Here is a 21,288-nt window from a genome sequence, read left to right on the forward strand (position 1 = left end):
AGTCATGTATGAGAGTTTTAGTTGTTTTGCATCGTTATCAGCATTCGGTATTGTTAATGACTTTTAATAAATGCGTAAGTAAATAAATGAATAAATAAAGCTATTCTAGTAGGTGTTTAATGATAACTCCCTGTAGTTTTAAATAATTATTCATAATGAATAATGATAATGTGCATTTGTTCATGTGCTTATTTTCCATTTGTATAATTATTTTACTAAACTGTCTTAAAATCTTTTGCGAATTTTTAAAACTGTTTTCAATTTTCTTATTGCTGAATTTTGAGACTTCTTTACTCTTTTTTTTAACATTTTAAAAATTATACTTTAAGTTCTGGGGTACATATGCAGAACGTGCAGGTTTGTTACATAGGTATAACACATGCCATGGTGGTTTGCTGCACCCATCAACCTGTCATCTACATTAGGTACTTCTACTAAAGCTATCCCTCCCCTAGCCCCCCCACCCCCCGACAGGCCCTGGTATGTGATGTTCCCTTCTCTGTGTCCATGTGTTCTCATTGTGCAATTCCCACTTATGAGTGAGAACATGTGGTGTTTGGTTTTCTGCCTCTGTGTTAGTTTGCTGATAATGATGGTTTCCAGTTTGACCCATGTCCCTGCAAAGAACATGAACTCATCTTTTTTATGCTGCATAGTATTCCACTGTGTGTATGTGTCATATTTTCTTTATCCAGTCTATCATTGATGGGCATTTGGGTTGGTTCCAAGTCTTTGCTATTGTGAACAGTGCTGCAGTAAACATATGTGTGTGCATGTGTCTTTCTTTATAGTAGAATGACTTATAATACTTTGGGTATATGCCCAGAAATGGAATTGCTGGATCAAATAGTATTTCTGGATCTAGATCCTTGAGGAATCGTCATAGTCTTCCACAATGATTGAACTAATTTACACTCCCACCAACAGTGTAAAAGCGTTCCTATTTCTCCACATCCTCTTCAGCATCTGTTGTTTCCTGACTTTTTAATGATCACCATTAAAACTGGCATGAGATGGTATCTCATTGTGGTTGTGATTTGCATTTCTTTAATGACCAGTGATGATGAGCTTTTTTTCATAAGTTTGTTGGCCGTGTAAATGTCTTCTTTTGAGAAGTGTCTGTACATATCCTTTGCACACTTTTTGATGGGGTTTTTTTCTTGTAAGTTTGTTTAAGTTCTTTATAGATTCTGGATATTAGCCCTTTGTCAGATGGATAGATTGCAAAACTTTTCCCATTCTGTAGGTTGTCTGTTAACTCTGATGATAGTTTCTTTTGCTGTGAAGAAACTCTTTCATTTAATTAGATCCCATTTATTAATTTTAGCTTTTGTTGCCAATGCTTTTGGTGTTTTAGTCATGAAGTCTTTGCCCATGCCTATGTCCTGAAAGGTATTGCCTAGGTTTTCTTCTAGGGTTTTAAGGTTTTACGTCTAATATTTAAGTCTTTAATCCATCTTGAATTAATTTTTGTATAAGGTGTAAGGAAGGGATCCAGTTTCAGCTTTCTACATATGGCTATCCAGTTTTCCCAGCACCATTTATTAAATAGGAATCCTTTCCCCATTTCTTGTTTTTGTCAGGTTTATCAAAGATCAGATGGTTGTAAATGTGTGGCATTATTTCTGAGGCCTCTGTTGTGTTCCATTGGTGTGTGTGTGTGTGTATATATATGTATATATCTGTTTTGGTACCAGTACCATGCTGTTTTGGCTACTGTAGCCTTGTTGCATAGTTTGAAGTCAGGTAGCATGATGCCTCCAGCTTTGTTCTTTTTGCTTAGGATTGCCTTGGCTATACGGGCTCTTTTTTGGTTTCATATGAAATTTAAAGTAGTTTTTTTCTAATTATGTGAAGAAAGTCAATGGTAGCTTGATGAGGATAGCATTGAATCTATAAATTACTTTAGGCAGTATGGCCTTTTCACCACATTGATTCTTCCCATCCATGAGCATGGAATATTTTTTCATTGGCTTGTGTCCTCTTTTATTTTGTTGAGCAGTGGTTTGTAGCTCTCCTTGAAGAGGTCTTTCACATCCCTTGTAAGTTGGATTCCTAGGTATTTAGTTCTCTTTGTAGCAATTATGAATGGGAATTCACTCATGATTTGGCTCTCTGTTTGTCTATTATTGGTGTATAGGAATGCTTGTGATTTTTACACATTGATTTTTGTATCCTGAGACTTCGCTGAAGTTGCTTATCAGCTTAAGGAGATTTTGGGCTAAGATGATGGGGTTTTCTCAATATACAATCATGTCATTTGCAAACAGAGACCATTTGAATTCCTCTGTTCCTATATGAATACCCTTTATTTCATTCTCTTGCCTGATTGCCCTGGCCAGAACTTCCAATACTATGTTGAATAGGAGTGGTGAGAGAGGGCATCCTTGTCATGTGCCAGTTTTCAAAGGGAATGTTTCCAGCTTTTGCCCATTCCGTATGATATTGGTTATGGGTTTGTCATGAATAACTCTTATTATTTTGAGATATGTTCCATCAATACCTAGTTTATTGAGAGTTTTTAGCATGAAAGTGTGTTGAATTTTGTCTAAGTCCTTTTCTGTATCTATTGAGATAACCATGTGGTTTTTGTCATTGTTTCTGTTTATGTGATGGATTACGATTATTGATTTGCATATGTTGAACGAGCCTTACATCCCAGGGATGAAGCTAACTTGATCATGGTAGATAAGCTTTTTGATGTGCTGCTGGATTTGGTTTGCCACTATTTTACAGTGGCTTTTTGCCTTGATATTCATCTGGGATATTGGACTGAAATTTTCTTTTTTTGTTGTGTCTTTGCCAGGTTTTGGTATCAGGATGATGCTGGTCTCATAAAATGAGTTATGGAGGAGTTCCTCTTTTTCTATTGTCTGGAATAGTTTCAGAAGGAATAGTTCCAGCTCCTCTTTATGCCTCTGGTAGAATTCGGCTGTGAATCCGTCTGGTCCTGAGCTTTTTTTGGGTGGTAGGCTATTAATTACTGCCTCAATTTCAGAACTTGTTATTGGTCTATTCAGGGATTCAACTTTTTCCTGGGTTAGTCTTGGGAGGGTGTATGTGTCTAGGAATTTATCCATTTCTTCTAGATTTTCTAGTTTATTTGCGTAGAAGTGTTTAAAATATTCTCTGATGGTATTTTGCATTTCTGTGGGATCAGTGGTGATATCCCTTTTATCAGTTTTTATTGCATCTATTTGATTCTTCTCTCTTTTCTTTGTTAGTCTCGCTAATGGTCTCTTTTGTTAATCTTTTCAAAAATCCAGCTCTTGGATTCATTGATTTTTTGAAGGGTTTTTCGTGTCTCATATCTACTTCAGTTCTGCTCTGATCTTAATTATTTCTTGTATTCTGCTAGCTTTTGAATGTGTTTGCTCTTGCTTCTCTAGTTGTTTTAATTGTGATGTTAGAGAGTTGATTTTAGATCTTTCCCACTTTCTCCTATGTGTATTCAGCGCTATAAATTTCCCTCTAAACACTGCTTTAGCTGTGTCCCAGAGATTCTGGTATGTTGTGTCTTTGTACTCACTGGTTTCAAATACCTTCTTCATTATTGCCTTCATTTCGTTATGTACCCAGTAGTCATTCAGGATCAGGTTGTTCAGTTTCCATGTAGTTGTGTGGTTTTGAGTGAGTTTCTTAATCCTGAGTTTTAATTTGATTGTACTGTGGTCTGAGAGACTGTTTGTTATGATTTCTGTTCTTTTGCATTTGCTGAGGAGTGTTTTACTTCCAACTATGTGGTCAATTGTATAATTAGTGCAATTTGGTGTTGAGAAGAATGTATATTCTGCTGATTTGGGGTGAAGAGTTCTGAAGATGTCTATTAGGTCTGCTTGGTCCAGAGCTAAGTTCAAGTCCTAAATAATTTCTGTCTTGTTGATCTGTCTAATGTGGACAGTGGGATGTTAAAGTCTTTCACTATTATGGTGTGGGAGTCTAAGTTTCTTTGTAGGTATCTAAGACTTGCTATATGAATCTGGGTGCTCCTGTGTTGGGTGGATATATATTTAGGATAGTTAGCTCTTCTTGTTGCATTGATCCCTTTACCATTATGTAATGTCCTTTTTTGTCTTTTTTGATCTTTGTTGGTTTAAAGTCTGTTTTATCAGAAACTAGGATTGCAACCCTTGCTTTTTTTTTTTTTTTTTTTTTTTGCTTTCCATTTCCTTGGTAAATATTCCTTCACCCCTTTATTTTGAGCCTATGTGTGTCCTTGTATGTGAGATGGGTCTCCTGAATGCAGCACACTGATGAGTCTTGACTTTATCCAGTTTGCCAGCCTGTGTCTTTTAACTGGGGAATTTAACTCATTTACATTAAAAGTTAATGTTGTTATGAGTGAATTTGATCTTGTCATTATGATGCCAGCTGCTTATTTTGCCCATTAGTTGATTCAGTTTCTTCATAGTGTCAATGGTCTTTATAATTTGGTATCTTTTTGCAGTGGCTGATACCAGTTTTTCCTTTCCATATTTAGTGTTTCCTTCAGGAGCTCTTGTAAGGCAGGCCTGATGGTGACAAAATCTCTCAGCATTTGCTTCTCTGTAAAGGATTTTATTTCTCCTTCGCCTATGAAGCTTAGCTTGGCTGGATATGAAATTCTGGGTTGAAAATTCTTTCCTTTAAAAATGTTGAATATTGGCCCCCACTCTCATCTGGCTTGTAGGGTTTCTGCAGAGAGATCCAGTGTTAGTTTGATGGGCTTCCTTCTGTGGGTAACCTGACCTTTCTCTCTGGCTGCCCTTAACATTTTTTTCTTCATTTCAACCTTGGTGAGTCTGATAATTATGTGTCTTGGGGTGGCTCTTCTTGAGGAGCACTTTTGTAGTATTCTTTGTATTTCCTGAATTTGAATGTTGGCCTGTCTTGCTAGGCTGGGAAAGTTTTCCTGGAGGATATCCTGAAGAGTGTTTTCCAACTTAGTTCCATTCTGCCCGTCACTTTCAGGTACACCAGTGAAATGTAGGTTTGGTCTTTTCACATAGTCCCATATTTCTTGGAGGCTTTGTTTGTTCCTTTTCATTTTTTTTTCTCTAATCTTGTCTTCATGCTTTATTTCATTAAGCTGATCTTCACTCTCTGGTATCCTTTCTTCTGCTTGATTGATTCAGCTATTGATACTTGTGTATGCTTCACGAAGTTCTTATGCTGTGTTTTTCAGCTCCATCAGGTCATTATGTTCTTCCTTAAACTGGTTATTCTAGTTGGCAATTCCTCTAGCCTTTTACTTCAAGATTCTTAGTTTCCTTGGATTGGGTTAGAACATGCTCCTTTAGCTCAAAGGAGTTTGTTGTTACCCACCTTCTGAAGCCTACTGCTGACAATTTGTCAAACTTATCCTCTGTCCAGTTTTGTTCCCTTGCTGGTGAGGACTTGTGATCTTTTGGAGGAGAAGAGGCGTTCTGCTTTTTGGAATTTTCAGCCTTTTTGCACTGGTTTCTCCTCATCTTCGTGGATTTATCTACCTTTGGTCTTTGATGTTGGTGGCTTTCTGATGGGGTTTCTGTGTGGACATCCTTTTTTGATGTTGATGCTATTCCTTTCTGTTTGTTAGTTTTCCTTCTAACAGTGAGGCCCCTCAGCTGCAGGTCTGCTGGAGTTTGCTGGAGGTCCACTCCAGACCCTGTTTGCCTGGGTATCACCAGCAGAGGCTGCAGAACAGCAACGATTGCTGCCTGTTCCTTCCTCTGGAAGCTTTGTCCAGAGGGACACCCACCAGATGCCAGCTGGAGCTCTCTACTATGCGGTGTCTGTTGACCCCTGCTGGGAGGTGTCTCCCAGTCAGGAGGCATGGGGGTCAGGGACCCATTTGAGGAAGCAATCTGTCCCTTAGCAGAGCTTGAGCACTGTGCTGGGAGAGACATACTGCTCTCTTCAGAGCCGGGAAGGTAGGAACGTTTAAGTCTTCTGAAGCTGTGCCCACAGCTGCCCTTTCCCCCACATTCTCTGTCCTGGGGAGATGGTAGTTTTATCTATAAGCCCCTGACTGGGGCTGCTGCCTTACTTTCAGAGATGCCTCGCCCAGAGAGGAGAAATCTAGAGAGGCAGTTTGGCTACAGTGGCTCTGTGGAACTTCGGTGGGCTCCACCCAGTTTGAACTTCTTGGTGGCTTTGTTTACACCGTGAGGGGAAAACCACCTACTCAAGCCTCAGTAATGGTAGATGCCACTTCCCCCACCAAGCTTGAGTGTCCCAGGTCAACTTCAGACTGCTGTACTGGCAGTGAGAATTTCAGGTCCGTGGATCTTGGCTTGCTGTGCTCTGTGGGCATGGGATCCACTGTGTTAGACCACTTGACTCTCTGGCTTCAGCTCCCTTTCCAGGGGAGTGAGTGATTTTGTCTTGCTGGCATTCCAGGTGCCTCTGGGGTATGAAAAAAAACCTCCTGCAGCTAGCTCAATGTCTGCCCAAATGGCCACCCAGTTTTGTGCTTGAAACCCAGGGCCCTGGTGGCGTAGGCACCCGAGGGAATCTCCTGGTCTGCGGGTTGTGAAGACCATGGGAAAAGTGTGGTATCTGGGCCCGAATGCACCATTCCTCATGGCACAGTCCCTCATGGCTTCCCTTGGCTAGGGGAGGGAGTTCCCCAACCCCTTGTGCTTCCTGGGTAAGGCAATGCCTCATACTTCTTCGGCCTGCCCTCCATGGGCTGCACCCGCTGTCTAACCAGTCCCAGTGAGATAAGCCGGGTACCTCAGTTGGAAATGCAGAAATCACCCACCTTCTTCATTGATCTCACTGGGAGATGCAGAACGAAGATGTTCCTATTCGGCCGTCTTGCCTGTGACCCTTCCTTACTCTTTATACAAGTCCTTTGTCAGTAATAAAATTTGTTGTAAACATTTTTTCCCAGTTTGTGGCTTTCAGTTCATTTTAAAAGTGTTTTTTAGAGGCGGAAATAATTTAATTTTGCTGATACTGATTTCATCAGCTTTTTAAAAAAATGCCTTGTGCTTTTGGTGTCTTATCTAAGGAATCTTTGCCTAACTCAAGGTCACAAAAATTTTCTCCTTTGTTTTCCTCTTAGAGTTGTATATTTTACATTTAGTCTTATGATCCATTTGAGTTAATCTTTTTAAATCAGGTATGAGATATGTGTTGAGGATTTTTTTTTTATGTCGATGTTTTAGCACCATTTGTTGAAATGACTATTTTTGCTCCATTAAACTTCCATTGTGTTTTTGTAAAAAAAACATTGCCTATATTTTTGTGAATCTATTTATGGGTTCTCTATTCTGCATCATTATTATATTTGTCCTTTTACCAACACCACACAGTTGTCACCATGTAGCTTTATTTTTGGTCTTGAAATTATGTAATTGTAATATGAATCCTCCAACTTTGTTCTTCTTTTTCAAAATTGTTTTGGCTATTCTAGGTCCTTTTCCTTTCCATATAAATTTTAGAATAAGTTTGCTAATATCTCTACAAAGTCCTGCTGGGATTTTGTTTAGAACTGCCTTAAATCTATAGATAAATTTTAAGACAAGTGGCACTCAACAATATTGATTAACACAATCTGTGGACACATTATCTCTCTTCATTTGTTTTGGTCTCTGGCTTTTTTCATCAGTGTCTAATATTTTTCAGCATACTTATCTTGCACTTATCTTGTTAAATATGTACATATTTCATTTATTTGTATTTCTGATGCTATTTTAAATGGTACTCCCCATCTCCAAATTTTGATTTCCACTTTTTTGTTACTAGAATATAGAAATATAACTAATTTTTATATATTGACCTTGTATCTTGGAACCTTGCTAAATTCATTTATTAGTTTTAGGAGCTTCTTACTGGATTACTTTAGACTTTCTATGTAGATGGTCATTAATCTGTAAATAGAGATAATTTTATTTGCTCCTTTCCAATCTGTAGGCCATTTATTCTTTTCTTGCTTTATTGCAGTGGCTAGGACTATCAATAGGATATTAAATAGGAGAGGTGAAAACAGACATCCTTGCCTCATCAATGATCTTAGGGGAAAGGCTTAGATCTTTAATTGGTAAATACAATGTAGTTTATAGGTTATTTTGTTTGTTTGTTTGTTTTTTGTTTCTTTGTAGCTGCCCATTATCAGAGCCAAGGCATTTATCCTTTCATTATTAAGTCTGATGTACAATGTAGAGATTTTTTAGATGTCCTTGATTAGGCTAATGAAGTTTATATTCCTAGTCCATATCAACCGCTATTAAATTTTATAACATGCTTTTTTGCATCTATTGAGATGATTATGTAATATTTTCTATTGATATTGTAAACCATATTGATTGATATTTTAATGTTGAGTCAGCTTTGAACTACTGGGAAAATCCCAGTTGGTCATGATATATTATCTTTCTGACATATTGCACATGCTGTAAGATTCTATTAATATTTTGTTAAAAATCTTTCTGTCCATATTCATGTTTTTCTATAGTTTTTACTTCTTGCTATATCTATGTCTGGTTTGGGTATTGGGTTATGCTGGTCTCATAAAATGAATTGAGGAATGTTCTGGAAAGGCATTGTATAGAGTTTGTATCATTTCTTTGAATGTACACCATAATTTTTCAGTCACATGCTCTGGGAATAGACTTTTCTTGTGGAAACGTTTGTATGTACAAACTTAGTATTTCTTTAATGGACATATGATTATTTATTTTATCTATTTCTTTATCAAATTTATCAGTGAATCTTGGCAGTTTCTGTCATGCAATTATTCTATTTTATCTATATTTTTATATTTATGGGCATTGAGCAATTGATAGCCTTTTATTAACTTTTCTTTTGGATGGTTTTATTTTTAAAATGTTGTATTTTATATCATTATTGGCTTTTTGACTATCTAGCATGTGTACCTGTGCGTGTGTTCTAAGGATTGCAATATACCTACTTAACAGTCTTTGAGTTAATATTTTGCCATTTCAAGCAAAGTGTGGAAATCTCCCCTTTAACCTTTCCTTTTCTGTTATGGTTGTCACATTTTACATCTATGTAAACTGAAAACCTGCATCAAGAAATATTACCATTTTTCTTTTTGGTGGCTATGTATAAAGAACTTAGGAAGAGAAAAACAATTTTTAAAATATTTACCTGGATATGTACCTACTTACATTGTTCTTCCTTCATTCCTGAAGTTCCAAATATCTCTCTGGTATCATTTTTCTTAAGCTGGGAAAACGTCTTTTACCATTTGTTTTAGAGCAAGTCTACTGATAACAAATTCTCTTAGGATCCCTTCATTTGAGAATATATTTATTTTGTCATTACTCCTGAAGGATATTTTCACTGGACATAGAATTGCGAGTTGACAGTTATTTATTTATTTATTTATTTATTTATTTATTTATAGTGCTTTGAAGATGTCGTCCCACAGTTTTCCGGCCTCCCTAGTTTCTGATGAGAAATCCACAATCATTCATGTTGTTCTTCCCTTATATATAAAGTGGCATTTTAAGTGGCTTCTTTCATGGCTTTTCTTAACCTCTGGTTTTCAGCAGTTTTATTCTTACATGTCTGGTTTTGGTTTTCCTTGGGTTTTCCTCTGTGGAGTGTGCCAAACTACTTAAATCTGTAGATTTATGCCTTTCCTCAAATCTGGGAAGTTTCAGTATTATTTCTTCAGATATATTTCCCTTTACTAATTGTTTCTCCTCTTCCTCCATGATGCTAATGGTATGAATATTAGACCATTTAATATTGTCTCACATTTTCCTAAAGCTCTTTTAATTTTATTTTTAATCTCTTTTTCGCTTTGTTTTTCAGATTGGATAATCCCTTAACCAGTGGTCCCCAACCTTTTTGGCACCAGGGACCAGTTTCGTGGAAGCCAATTTTTCTGTGCAAGGGGTGGGTGAGGGATGATTCAAGGGCATTACATTTATTGTGCACTTTATTTCTATTATTACTATGTTGTAATACATAATGATAAAATCATACAATTCACCATAATGTAAAATTAGTGGGAACCCTGAACTTGTTTTCCTGAAACTAAATGGCCTCATCTGGAGGTGCTAGGAGACAGTGACACATCATCAGGCATTAGATTCTTATAAGGAATGTGAAGCCTAGATCCCTCACATGGGCAGTTCACAATAAGGTTTGTGTTCCTATGAGAATCTAATGCCCCTGCCGGCCTGACAGGAGGCAGAGCTCAGGCTGTAATGCTCGCTCAGCTCACCTCCTGCTGTGAGCCTGGTTCCTAACAGGCCACCAGTCTGTGGCCGGGGTTGGGGACCCCTGTCTTAACCTATCTTCTAAGTGTCTCTTCCCTTTTCACCTCCATTCTGCTATTGAACCCATACCCTATTTTTATTCCCAATATTGTATTTTTCAATTGTAAGGTTTTGATATCATTTGTTTTTAGTTTCTAGCTGAAAGCTTGTTTTTATTCGTTTTAAGAATTTTCACCTTTGCCTCACAGGATAGTTAATAATGGCTGCTCTAATGTATTTTTCTGATAATTCCAATATCTAAGTCATCTCAGGGTTGTCATCTCTTGATTGTCTTTTCCCTTGGTAATTGCACACATTTTCCTAGATTTTGATATTTTGAGTAATTTTAGATTGCATACTGAACATTTTGAATATTATGTCATAAAACACCGAGTCCTGTTAAAATTTTCTGGAGGAAGTTGATTATTCTGTTTTAAAAGACAATTCCGCTTTCTCTGGTTATATGATAAGATGAATTAGACAAAATTTTTCCTAGTTCTCCCACCAATTACACTTAAAAATCCTAAACATTATTTATGAAGCAAACACAGAAGACTTTTGAAGGTAGAGAGATGACAAGCTAGAGACCTGGGACTTGTAGAAACTTTAGCAGAGTTTCTTGTTTCTGTTTTGTTATTGTTGCTGTTGATTTACATACCCTGGACTGGGCGCTGAAGAATGGGGCAGTCTGGAAATACCAATGGGCATAGACAAAAAAAATCCCAAAGAAAAGCAATTTTCTCTAGCTAAGGGACCATGACAATGGCAGTCTAGAAAGAATGAAATATTTTAGATACTAACTACCCTAATGCAACCATTACAACCCAGAGTAAATGGGCTACTTCCCCTTCAGCAAAGGCTGAGTGAGGAAACTGGACTTCCACCCTCATCTGGCTATAATGAGCCCTTTTCTTCCCCTGTGCTGTCAGCACACAGTGGGAGCTTGGACTTCCATCCCCATCTGGCAGTAATGAAAAGGTTCCTCCTTTCTCCTCTCCCACACTGGCCTGGTGTCAGAAAAAAAAACTGTTTGACAGAAGATTTAAATAAGTCCTAGAGTCTCATAGGAATACCTGAAATGCCCGGAATACAATAAAAATAACTTATTGTAAAAATCAGAAAAATCTTAACATGAATGAGAAGAGAAAATTCACCAGTGCCAACGCTGACTTGATAGAAACGTTGAAACTATCCAACGGGAAATTTAAAGCAGTCATCATAAAAAGGTTTCAATAATCAATTACAAGCATGCTTGAAACAAATGGAAAAAAAATAGTATTAAAGAAATACAACACTTTGGGAGGCTGAGACGGGCGGAGCACGAGGTCAGGAGATCGAGACCATCCTGGCGAACACGGTGTAACCCCGTCTCTACTAAATATACAAAAAATTAGCTGGGCATGGTGGCGGGCGCCTGTAGTCCCAGCTACTTGGGAGGCTGAGGCAGGAGAATGGCGTGAACCCGGGAGGAGGAGCTTGCAGTGAGCCGAGATCACGCCACTGCACTCCAGCCTGGACGACAGAGCGAGACTCGGTCTCAAAAAAGAAAACAAAACAAACAAAAAAAGTGAAAAAGAAACAAAACAACAACAAAATCCCAACACACATAACATGCACCTGAGTGCATCGTGGGAAGAAGTGTAATTGTGAATGGAAGGCTTTGCTGTTGCTGGGATTTCTTCTACCCTTTGCCTGATTTTAATTGAGTATGTTAATTAAGAAATCTTAGAATTGTCCAAACCCTCCTCCATAGTGAATATTAAGCAATACCCAAATCCCAGAAGGATAAAAAGAAATTTCAGCTTTAATTTAAATATAGAACAGAGTCATTTAATCCTATAGTATGAATGTAGATTGGTGTAGCCTTTATGGATATATGGATACACCTTTATGGATAAACACTATAATCTCTATAGAGGATAGTGGATAAACACTATAGTAGATATTCCTAAAGAAATTAAAAATAAAACAACCATATGACTCAGCAATCCCTCTTCTGGGCACATACCCAAAAGAGACGAAATCACTAACTCATAAAGATATATGCATTCTCATGTTTATTACAGCATTAGTCACAATGCCCATGATAGAGAAACAGTGTAAGTGTCTGCTGATGGGCAAATGGATAAAGTGTCTGCTGATGGGCAAATGGATATATGATACTATACTATATATGACACTATACTATACTATTTCGCCTTAAAAAAGGAGATCCTGCCAATTTGTCACAGCATGGATGGAGCTGGAGGACATTATGCTAAGTGAAATAAGCCAGACACAGAAAGAAATGTATTTAATGATCTCACTTACATATGGAATATTTTTAAAAATGTCAAATACATAGAGACAGAGAATAACACAGTGGTTACTGGGGTGGGGGCATGTGAAGGAAATGGGGTGATATAGGTCAAAGGATACAAAGTAGCAGATATGTAGGATGAACAAGTCTAGAGATCTAATGTACATGAGGACTACAGTTAATGAAATTAGATTTTATTAGGGATTTCATTAAATAAGCACATTTTAGCTGCTCTTGCGACAAAAAGAAAGTGACCATGTGAGATGATAGATATGTTAATCTGCTTCACTACAGTAATCATTTTACTGTTTAAATGTATCCAATAACATCATATTGTAAACCCCAAATATACACAATAACATTTATTTAAAAAATAATAAAAATAAATATTAAAATATAGTAGAACGACACTAATTTCCAACAGCTTGCTTGACAATTGTTCCTCTCTCGCTTGTGGGAAGAAAAATGGGTGACTCCTGTAAAGTAACTTGTTTACTGTGGCTTAAACCAAGTAGCTCCATCGGTAACCCTCATCGTGTCAGACATGGGTGAACCTATTCAGGAAATCCAATAGCGTAATATGACTGGGATGCTGTGAGAGTCTTGGTGATTTTTTTTCTTCTCTGTCCTAGTCTTAGAAGAAATCTGGCAAAATGTCCCTTTTCAGGGGAATGATTGATGTACACTCACCATTCTCTACCACAGGTAGTTGAATTCTCCGGTATATTTTGACGAGTTGGTGACGTAAGGTTTAGTCAAATGCAAGTTGGTATATGCATTAATGATAACAGGAGTTTCCCTGTCAGAGGGGAAAGCCCAGGAGGATCTGAGAACAGTACTGGCATCTATGACTAGATGAAGATGGCTAATCTGTGTGGTTAAAATACAGCTCAATCAGTTAAACACTTGAGAGTGACTTGGATTGGAGGCCACGAGAGACAGTCCACAGAAGGCAGAGAATAAACGAATGTGTTTGCTAGGCTCTGCTAGTAAGAAAGGAGACACAAAAATCTGTGGGGCATTCTGGACTTGGGGGACACCATACACTGTTCCTGGGCATCTTGCTAGCTAAAATATATCGAGTGACAAGAAAGAAAAATATGAATTTGAAAGATATCCAAAATAAAAACAAGCTTTGAAGACTTACAGAGAGCTGTAACCCAAAACAGCACTATTTGGGTTGGCCTACTGTACAAATTATTTTGGAGTGTTTTACTATCTAGATAGATATGTGCAGACTGTAGTCTCTTGCCAAAGTTGTTAACACTGTTCTCCTTGCCCTAAGCAGTGACTGCTGGAAGAAAATTGAATTTGAAGATACCTGATGTCAAGACAAGATATGGCCCCTTCAGAAGACAATTACTGCCCTTTTACTGGGCTTTAGTGGTGATTGTTCCCACCACTCAGGGATTTCAAATAATTCTGAGACCTAAAGTACCTTGATGTCCTAGGTAATGTCAGATTCATTCCGATAAGGAAGGAGCACCTCAACAGGGTTCAGTGTTAAAATAGAAATGGTATATTTATAGGAATGCTCCACTTGCTATGGCCCTGAAGACACTGTATCCATAAATATATTGCTACTTTGCTCTTAGGACCAACAACGGGAGCCCCCAAAACTGCCAGCTCTTGGTGCTGGATGGTTTTAATCATAGGTTTCTCTCCTTGTTAAAGTAAAGTGAGTTTCCTGGTTTACTTATAGAAGCCCTCAAATCAAGGATGTGCTGCAGTCTAGATGTTTGAGCCCATTTGATCAGTAGGTCATAAAACCTTGGCTGAAGAAGCAAGGGTAACGAGCAATGCTCAAAATTGAGGGCAGTATACCCATAGAACAGTAAGAGCTTGGACTTGCCAAGGCCTTAAGGCATAGTCAGGCAACACATTCTCCCTCCCTCCTTCCCTCCCTCCCTCCCTGCCTTCCCTCCCTCCCTTCTTCTTTCCTTCCTAGATTGTAATTATGAAATCCCTGTAGGAACTCCAAGGATGAATTAAAATGGCCTATGTATATGCCAACCAGAAAAATGCAGTTGGTGGCTCAGAGGAGGACTGAGATGTAGAGGCTGTCTTGTCCAGCCTCTAGAAATAGCTACTTAGGTACATAACCCGAGCAGCATTTCAGGTTATGAAATGTTGGATGGAAAAATGATATATTTCTTTGTCTCTCATTGAAGCTGGTAATAAGGTAAATGTCAAGAATAACAGAATCATCTAAAGATGGCTTTAGGTAAGATTCCCTGAGTTTAGGAGCTGGCATTTAGCTAGCAAATGGATACCTGGGACCCTCACTAGTAGTCCCAGCTGGCTTGACATGGGTCCTGCCTGAAGTAGACATGTAATCTGCTTTGGTCTTTTCTTACTTAGTCACCCAAGCAATGGTTAAGAATGTCATTTAAGGTATGTAGCACCAAGTCTGGTCCCGCAAATCACATTTCATTGGACTAAGGTATGCATTTAGCTGCTGGCAATGTAAAAAACTGAACTAAAAAAATAATAATGCATGGACCAATATCCCTGATCACACGCAGAGTAACAGTTTGGATGAGAACTGGGATGAGCAATTAGAATACCTATTAATAAACCTAAGGGGTGATGAGGCATGAAAAGATTGCTGACTCACTTGGGTGAACATGTTTCATCCAAGTATATAGGCAGCAAAGGGGAGGAACATCTTTTGGACAAGTTTTTGGAATATGGCATTGGGGAAAAAAGGAATAGGGTTCGATGCCATCACAGTGATTCTGTATTCCTCCTTTGCCACAAAATTTTTTGGTTTTCCTGTGTCCAAATGTCTCGGGTCTGGATTGCCCTTGTGTGTATGGAAGAGAGAGACAGTATTCAGGACATTCTTTTAATTACTCCTAATTTGACTCAGTGTATTCTTAGCATAGAGTGAGATGGATAGTGACTTTCTGTCATATGGCTAACTGAGGCCTGACCATATGTGCTACTTTATTGTTTAGTAGTAGAAGTCCCATTATCCCTAACTTTTTTTTTTTAAACACTACTTTCTTGGACAGGGGCAAAAGAGGAACCTCTTACAAGGCTATGTCTGCTACCTGCCTTGTGATTGGGCAGAAATTCCCACCCATGGAAGCTGAAACTAGGTAATAAATGCAAACAAGTGGAAATTGTAGGAGATGGGAATGGGATATTTAACTGGTAACAATGCTAGGAAAGGGAACCATCATTCTTTTCTTGAGACAACATCTCACAGCAGGAAAATAATATTTTTAGCTGTCTCAGATGTGGTGTGGAACCATGGCCAATGCTAGGCAAAGCCCCCAGATTTGTTTTTCCCTGAAAAAAAAGATTGGATTGAATCCATGCTATAAAATTCACTCAAAGAATGTACTTGGGAAGTTTTGAGAAAATACATTAATTAGCATCCCTTGATGATTCTTGAATATGAGCAGGTTGCAGTTGCCATTTGGGTTGTGTTATGTTGGTTGTATTTATTGTATTTATTCTTTTGTAGCTTTTAGAGAAAACTTTTCTTTGAACTGGAGGATACATTGTGATTTTGGCATCTGTAGCTGATACTCTGCATTGCCGTGAACCAAGATGACAGCCTGTTAAGGCAACTGTGCGTGATGAGAGATGACTTGCCACATCGCTGCCTGCCTTGTACATCAAGGTCTACTTTGCTTATTTGACAATACCAGATGTGAATACAGACAGTGCTAGACAAGCTTATCTTGATAGGGTTGGGATTGTGCTCCAGACAGTTAATATTGGCTTGACATGCTTATCATATATCACAGATAATTCATCCCTGGAACTTCAAAAAGAATAATTATGGAAATTTTATGACTTACTCAGAACTGTATCTAAGAGTTGCATAGGCTCAAATAGCACAATTCTTGAATTTCACCCATACCACAAATACACAGTGGCAACATTTGTTGTCCCTTAACAAGTAGTGGCTGCAATGTGCTAAAAGGGGCTTTGGGGTCTTAGTAATTGGGCTTGGTATGTGGAGACAAGTGGAGATGACAGTCCTTTTGAAGCTTCACAATTGTGATAGACCTGTTAAGTCAGATAAGTACAACTAGAAGGACAGCCATGGGCTTGACAGTTGGTCTGGAAAGATGATAAAGAAATATGCAAATGGATATTGCCCATTACCAAACTGATTGAGAATTAGGCTTGCTAACATCTTTGAATGACATGAACCTTGGCATGTTGCTTACAATAGAATGTGATGGACTCGCAGGGAAGTGCCCAGGTATAATGAAGCACCAGGCTGGAAGGATACATTCGGGGGTGGGGAACTGTGGCAAGCCTAAACTATGATGAGATGTCACTAGTCATTAGATGCCTTCTATCAGTTTCATCACACGCACAGTGCCACAAATTAAAAAGGCATTTATATTCTGTGTGGTACAAATTGGTTGACTTTTGACAAATTAAGGATCGTGACTTATTGTTCAGAATGACAGGCCCTCACTCCAAACTTTCTGAATCAGAATCTGAATTTTAACCATATTCCCCAGGTGAATCATATGCACATCAAAGTTTGAGAAACACTAGAATAGGCTTTATCTGTCCTTCTCATAATGCAGGATTGCCTCTATTTCTGTCAGTAGAGCTGAAGGAATTATTAGGGATTTTATCTGGTTTTGATATTGTCAAATATACTATATTGTATAAAAGAGATTTTCCAAAAGCCAACTGTCTTAGTCCATTCGTGTTGTTATAAAAGAATACCTGAGGCTGGGGGATTTATAAAGAAAAGATGTTGGTTCATGACTGACAGGCTGTACAAGAGGCACAGCACCAGCAGATGATTCTTGTGAGGGCTAGAGGCTGCTTCTACTCAAGGTGGAAGGTGAAGGGAAGCCAATTGCGTGGAGATCACATGGTGAGAGAGAGGAGTGACAGAGAGAGAGAGAAGAAGAAGGAGGAGGAGGTCATGCTCTTTTAACAATCAGTTCTCCAGACAATGAATATTGGCTCGAGAATATTACCCATATATATGTGGGTATATGTGTATAAAAATAGAATTATGTATATGTATAATTATATGCAATATGTAATTATATAGATATAATTATATGTAATATAGATATATTATATGTAATTATATAGATATAATTATATGTAATATAGATATATTATATGTAATTATATAGATATATGCATACTTATATATTATTATTATACATATACGTATATATAATAATAGAATTCTATAACTGGAGGAATCTTCAAGATTATCAACTATAATCGTCTGATTTTAGAAGAGAGAAAATGTAGCACAGAAAGATTAGGTGGCTTTGTAATCCACCTAGAATTTGATATAGTGTATATACTGACATTTAGAAAAAAGGGAATATCTCATGCCAGAGGGAGTGGGCATTTAGTCTCCACTGGGTCTCATGAAACAGATGACCTTACAAAGTATACAAAGAATTTACCTGAAGATGGTCCCCATAATAAAACCAGCCCAAGTCACTGTTAGGATTTGAATGTTTGTCTACTCTAAAGTTCATGTTGAAATTTAATCCCCCATGTGGCAGTATTAAGATGTGGAGCCTTTAAGAGGTGATTGGGTCATGAGGAACCTGCCCTCCTGAATGGGTTAATTCATTAATGGATTAATGGGTTACTGGTTTAATGGGTTATCATGGGAGTGGGACTGGTGGCTTTATAAGAAGAAGAGAAACCTAAGCTAGCATGCTCAGTCCCTCACCATGTGATACCCTGATCCACGTTGGGAAGAGTCTCCACCAACAAGAAGTCCTTCACCAAGGTAGCACCTCAACCTTAGACTTCTCAGCCCTTACAACTGTAAGAAATAAATTTATTTACTATATAAATTGCTCAGTTTCTGGTATTCTGTTATAGGAAAATGGACTAAGACAGCAACTGGAACAAGAGTGAATACAAATTTTCTTATGAATATTTTTACTGATAGGAGAAAAGATATTTGAGTATGGAGAAGGAGGGAATTTATTTGCTTTGTTGGGAAGATAGACTTCTTTTGATAATTTTTTCATGTTCCATGGACATTTTGTGTAACATAAAAAGTCTGATTTATGATATGCTAGCAGGAGTTATGGGGAAGCATAGTCACTGAATACAGTTTTAGCTCCATTAACACAGAAAAGACTGGCTGGTGCTAGAAAGGATGGAGAAAATACGCTTTGTGTGAACTGGGACTCTGTCTGACTTGTTCATAGCTGTATCTTTACCCCCATGGTAGTGACTTGGATTAAAATAGTGGCTTTTTAGTTGTATGCGATTGGTGTCTACTCTCAAGTAGCTCAAAATAAAATTGAGAAATCAAATCATGTAATTCCAATATGCTGGTAAGAAAATAAAATTAAAATTCAAACCATGTTGCAATAGTTTTTGATGCACTGCTGAAAGAAGTTTACAAACAATTGGCATAAAATCACAAGGGGAGAGATGATCAGGACCTGGAATGTTGCAGGAGAAAATAAACATTCATGAAAAGAATGGGATATTGAAAATGGTTAAGATCTGAATAAGCAGAGAAAGTGAAACAGAATTTCAAATGAAGGAACTTACATGCATGAAGTAAGTCCAAGAAAGCTGAGACAAAGTATAGAATGACTCAGATGCAGGCAATTGGGTGTATGAGGATATAAGGATGAGAATAAGGGTTGTTGAGATTGTGGTTTATCCTGCCTGCTAGGCTATGGATTTTGACACGTATTTGTAGGCAACTGGTGGTTCTTGTTTAAGTGCAGGACGGAGTGACTAAAGGTGTCTTAGAAAGATAAATATGTCAGTGGTACACAAGATGGATGAGTTGAAGAACTGCTGGAAAAGATAATGTTAGGAGATAAAAGAAAAACCAGAAGCAGAATTGGGATGGTAGCAAATGGACTAAAAAGGGAAGATTGTCTTCTAAAAACATAACAAAGAAAGAATTGGAAGAACTTAGCACTGATCAGCTGGGGGACATTCACCATTGCTTTCCTCTTTCTACCCATAACCTACGGACTTAGGATTTTCTTAAGGTTAAGACAAATATTTATCATACATAAAGTTAATAATATATTCTTTTCCATGCAAAAAGGTCAACACACTTTCATTAAGTAATCTCTGAATGTCTGTGGGAAGAATAATACCCTAAGCCAACGATTTTAGGATGGATGGTTTCAGGGTGACATTGTTCTACCTCAGATCATCAGGCATTGGATTCTCAAAAGAAACACGCAACCTAGATCCCTCACATCTGCAGTTAACAACAGGGTTCGTCCTCCTGTGAGAATCTAATGCCACAGCTCATCTGACAGGAGTCAGAGCTCAGGCAGTAATGCTCACTGCCTGGCGCTCACCTTCTGCTGTGCTGCCCGGTTGCTAACAGGCCATGCATGAACTGGTACTGGTTCACAACCTGGGGGTTGAGGAACCCTGAAGCCCTTTCAGTTCTGTTGCTTAAGGTTACTCCATAAGGAAGCTACCCATTTATAAAAAGTTTTCTCAAGATATTTCTAGGTAGACCTTAAAAAAGAATAAAATGATGTAAATTGTTTGACTTCTATATGCCTCAATTGCTCCTTTCAAAAATAGGAATAACAATAAATAGTACATCCCAGGACTTTGTGAGGATTGAATGAGTTTATACATGTGAAGTGTCAACTTAGTGTCTCAGTGGTAGCTCTTCTTCCTCTTTTCTTATTTTTAATGCATCTGAAATAGCCTTTTTTGAAATACTAGAACAGTTGTTGTACACTAAAATGGTTGTTTTTCTCCTCAAACTATAGTTTGCTAAAACTACTTTTGAAATGATTAAATATCAGTACACAAAATTGTCCTTTGATATTCCAACCAGACTCTGACCTTGGATCACCTAAAAAAAATAGACCATATGAAAGGAAATATATTCTTTCTTTATACACCATTTATCATGTCTTCTGCCACTCAATACTCCCTTGCTTTCTATGACACCATACTCTCTGGGTTTTCTTTCCCTCTTGGGCCAGTCCTTTTCTAACTCTTTTACACACTTATTCTTTTCCATGGGTCCACCTTTATGTTGGGTATTTATAGCTCAATCTTAGGTAGTCTTCTTTCTGCCCTGTGTTTTCCTCCACTAATTCAACAATTTTATCGATGTCATTATCTACAGATATGTAATTTCCAAATATATATCATACCCAAATCTCTTCTCTGAGTTCCAGGTACAAATACTTCCCTGCCCAGAAGATATTTCTACCTGGATGTCTCAAAGGCACCTCACATTCACTTGTCCAAAACCAAGTTCAAGTCCTGAGACCCAACTTGCTCCCCTTCTGGTGTTTGCTGTCTTTAAGAATAGCATATTTTATTATTTCGCCAGAAATCTATGAATTACTCTCAACACCTACGTTTCCCTCATGTCTGTTTTCAAATTTATCTTCAACTCCCATCAATTTTATTTCCTAAATGATTCTCTAATCCACCCTCTTTTCTTCATCTTTACTGCAAACATCTCAAGACTCTAAATAATCTCCCTGAATATCCTTTGGCTCTCTTCCTGCTTGTTTTTTTTTTTTCTATTTAAAGTTTATATTTTTTTTTTATGGAATGAATAAAAGCACATGTTTTAAGAAGCCATATAGTAATACCAGAACTGCTAGGCTTAGAATAGTAAATAAATAGACAAATACACAAACAAACAAACAAATAGTACTACCTGTCCCATCCCTAATTCACTATTCCACAGAGGCTATCCTTTTTAGCTGTTTTAGTTATTTCTTAGGCAGTTACTTCAAATTTTGAAATAATGTTCTTACATTGCCTTTCCTAGATCTTTTTTAAAAATGTGATCTATTA

The 21,288-nt window shown here is 37.7% G+C and overlaps 1 long non-coding RNA gene across 1 annotated transcript; it reads left to right on the forward strand.

Moving 5' to 3' along the window:
• Positions 1 to 255: 255 nt before the first annotated feature.
• On the forward strand, positions 256 to 17,559 carry LOC105492108 (uncharacterized). The gene is made up of 3 exons (XR_011609290.1): positions 256 to 9,834; positions 13,131 to 15,602; positions 15,974 to 17,559. It is a non-coding gene; the product is annotated as an uncharacterized lncRNA (long non-coding RNA).
• The last annotated feature ends 3,729 nt before the right edge of the window (positions 17,560 to 21,288 follow it).

Source organism: Macaca nemestrina, chromosome 10 (assembly GCF_043159975.1).
Source record: "Macaca nemestrina isolate mMacNem1 chromosome 10, mMacNem.hap1, whole genome shotgun sequence".
Lineage (NCBI taxonomy): Eukaryota > Metazoa > Chordata > Mammalia > Primates > Cercopithecidae > Macaca > Macaca nemestrina.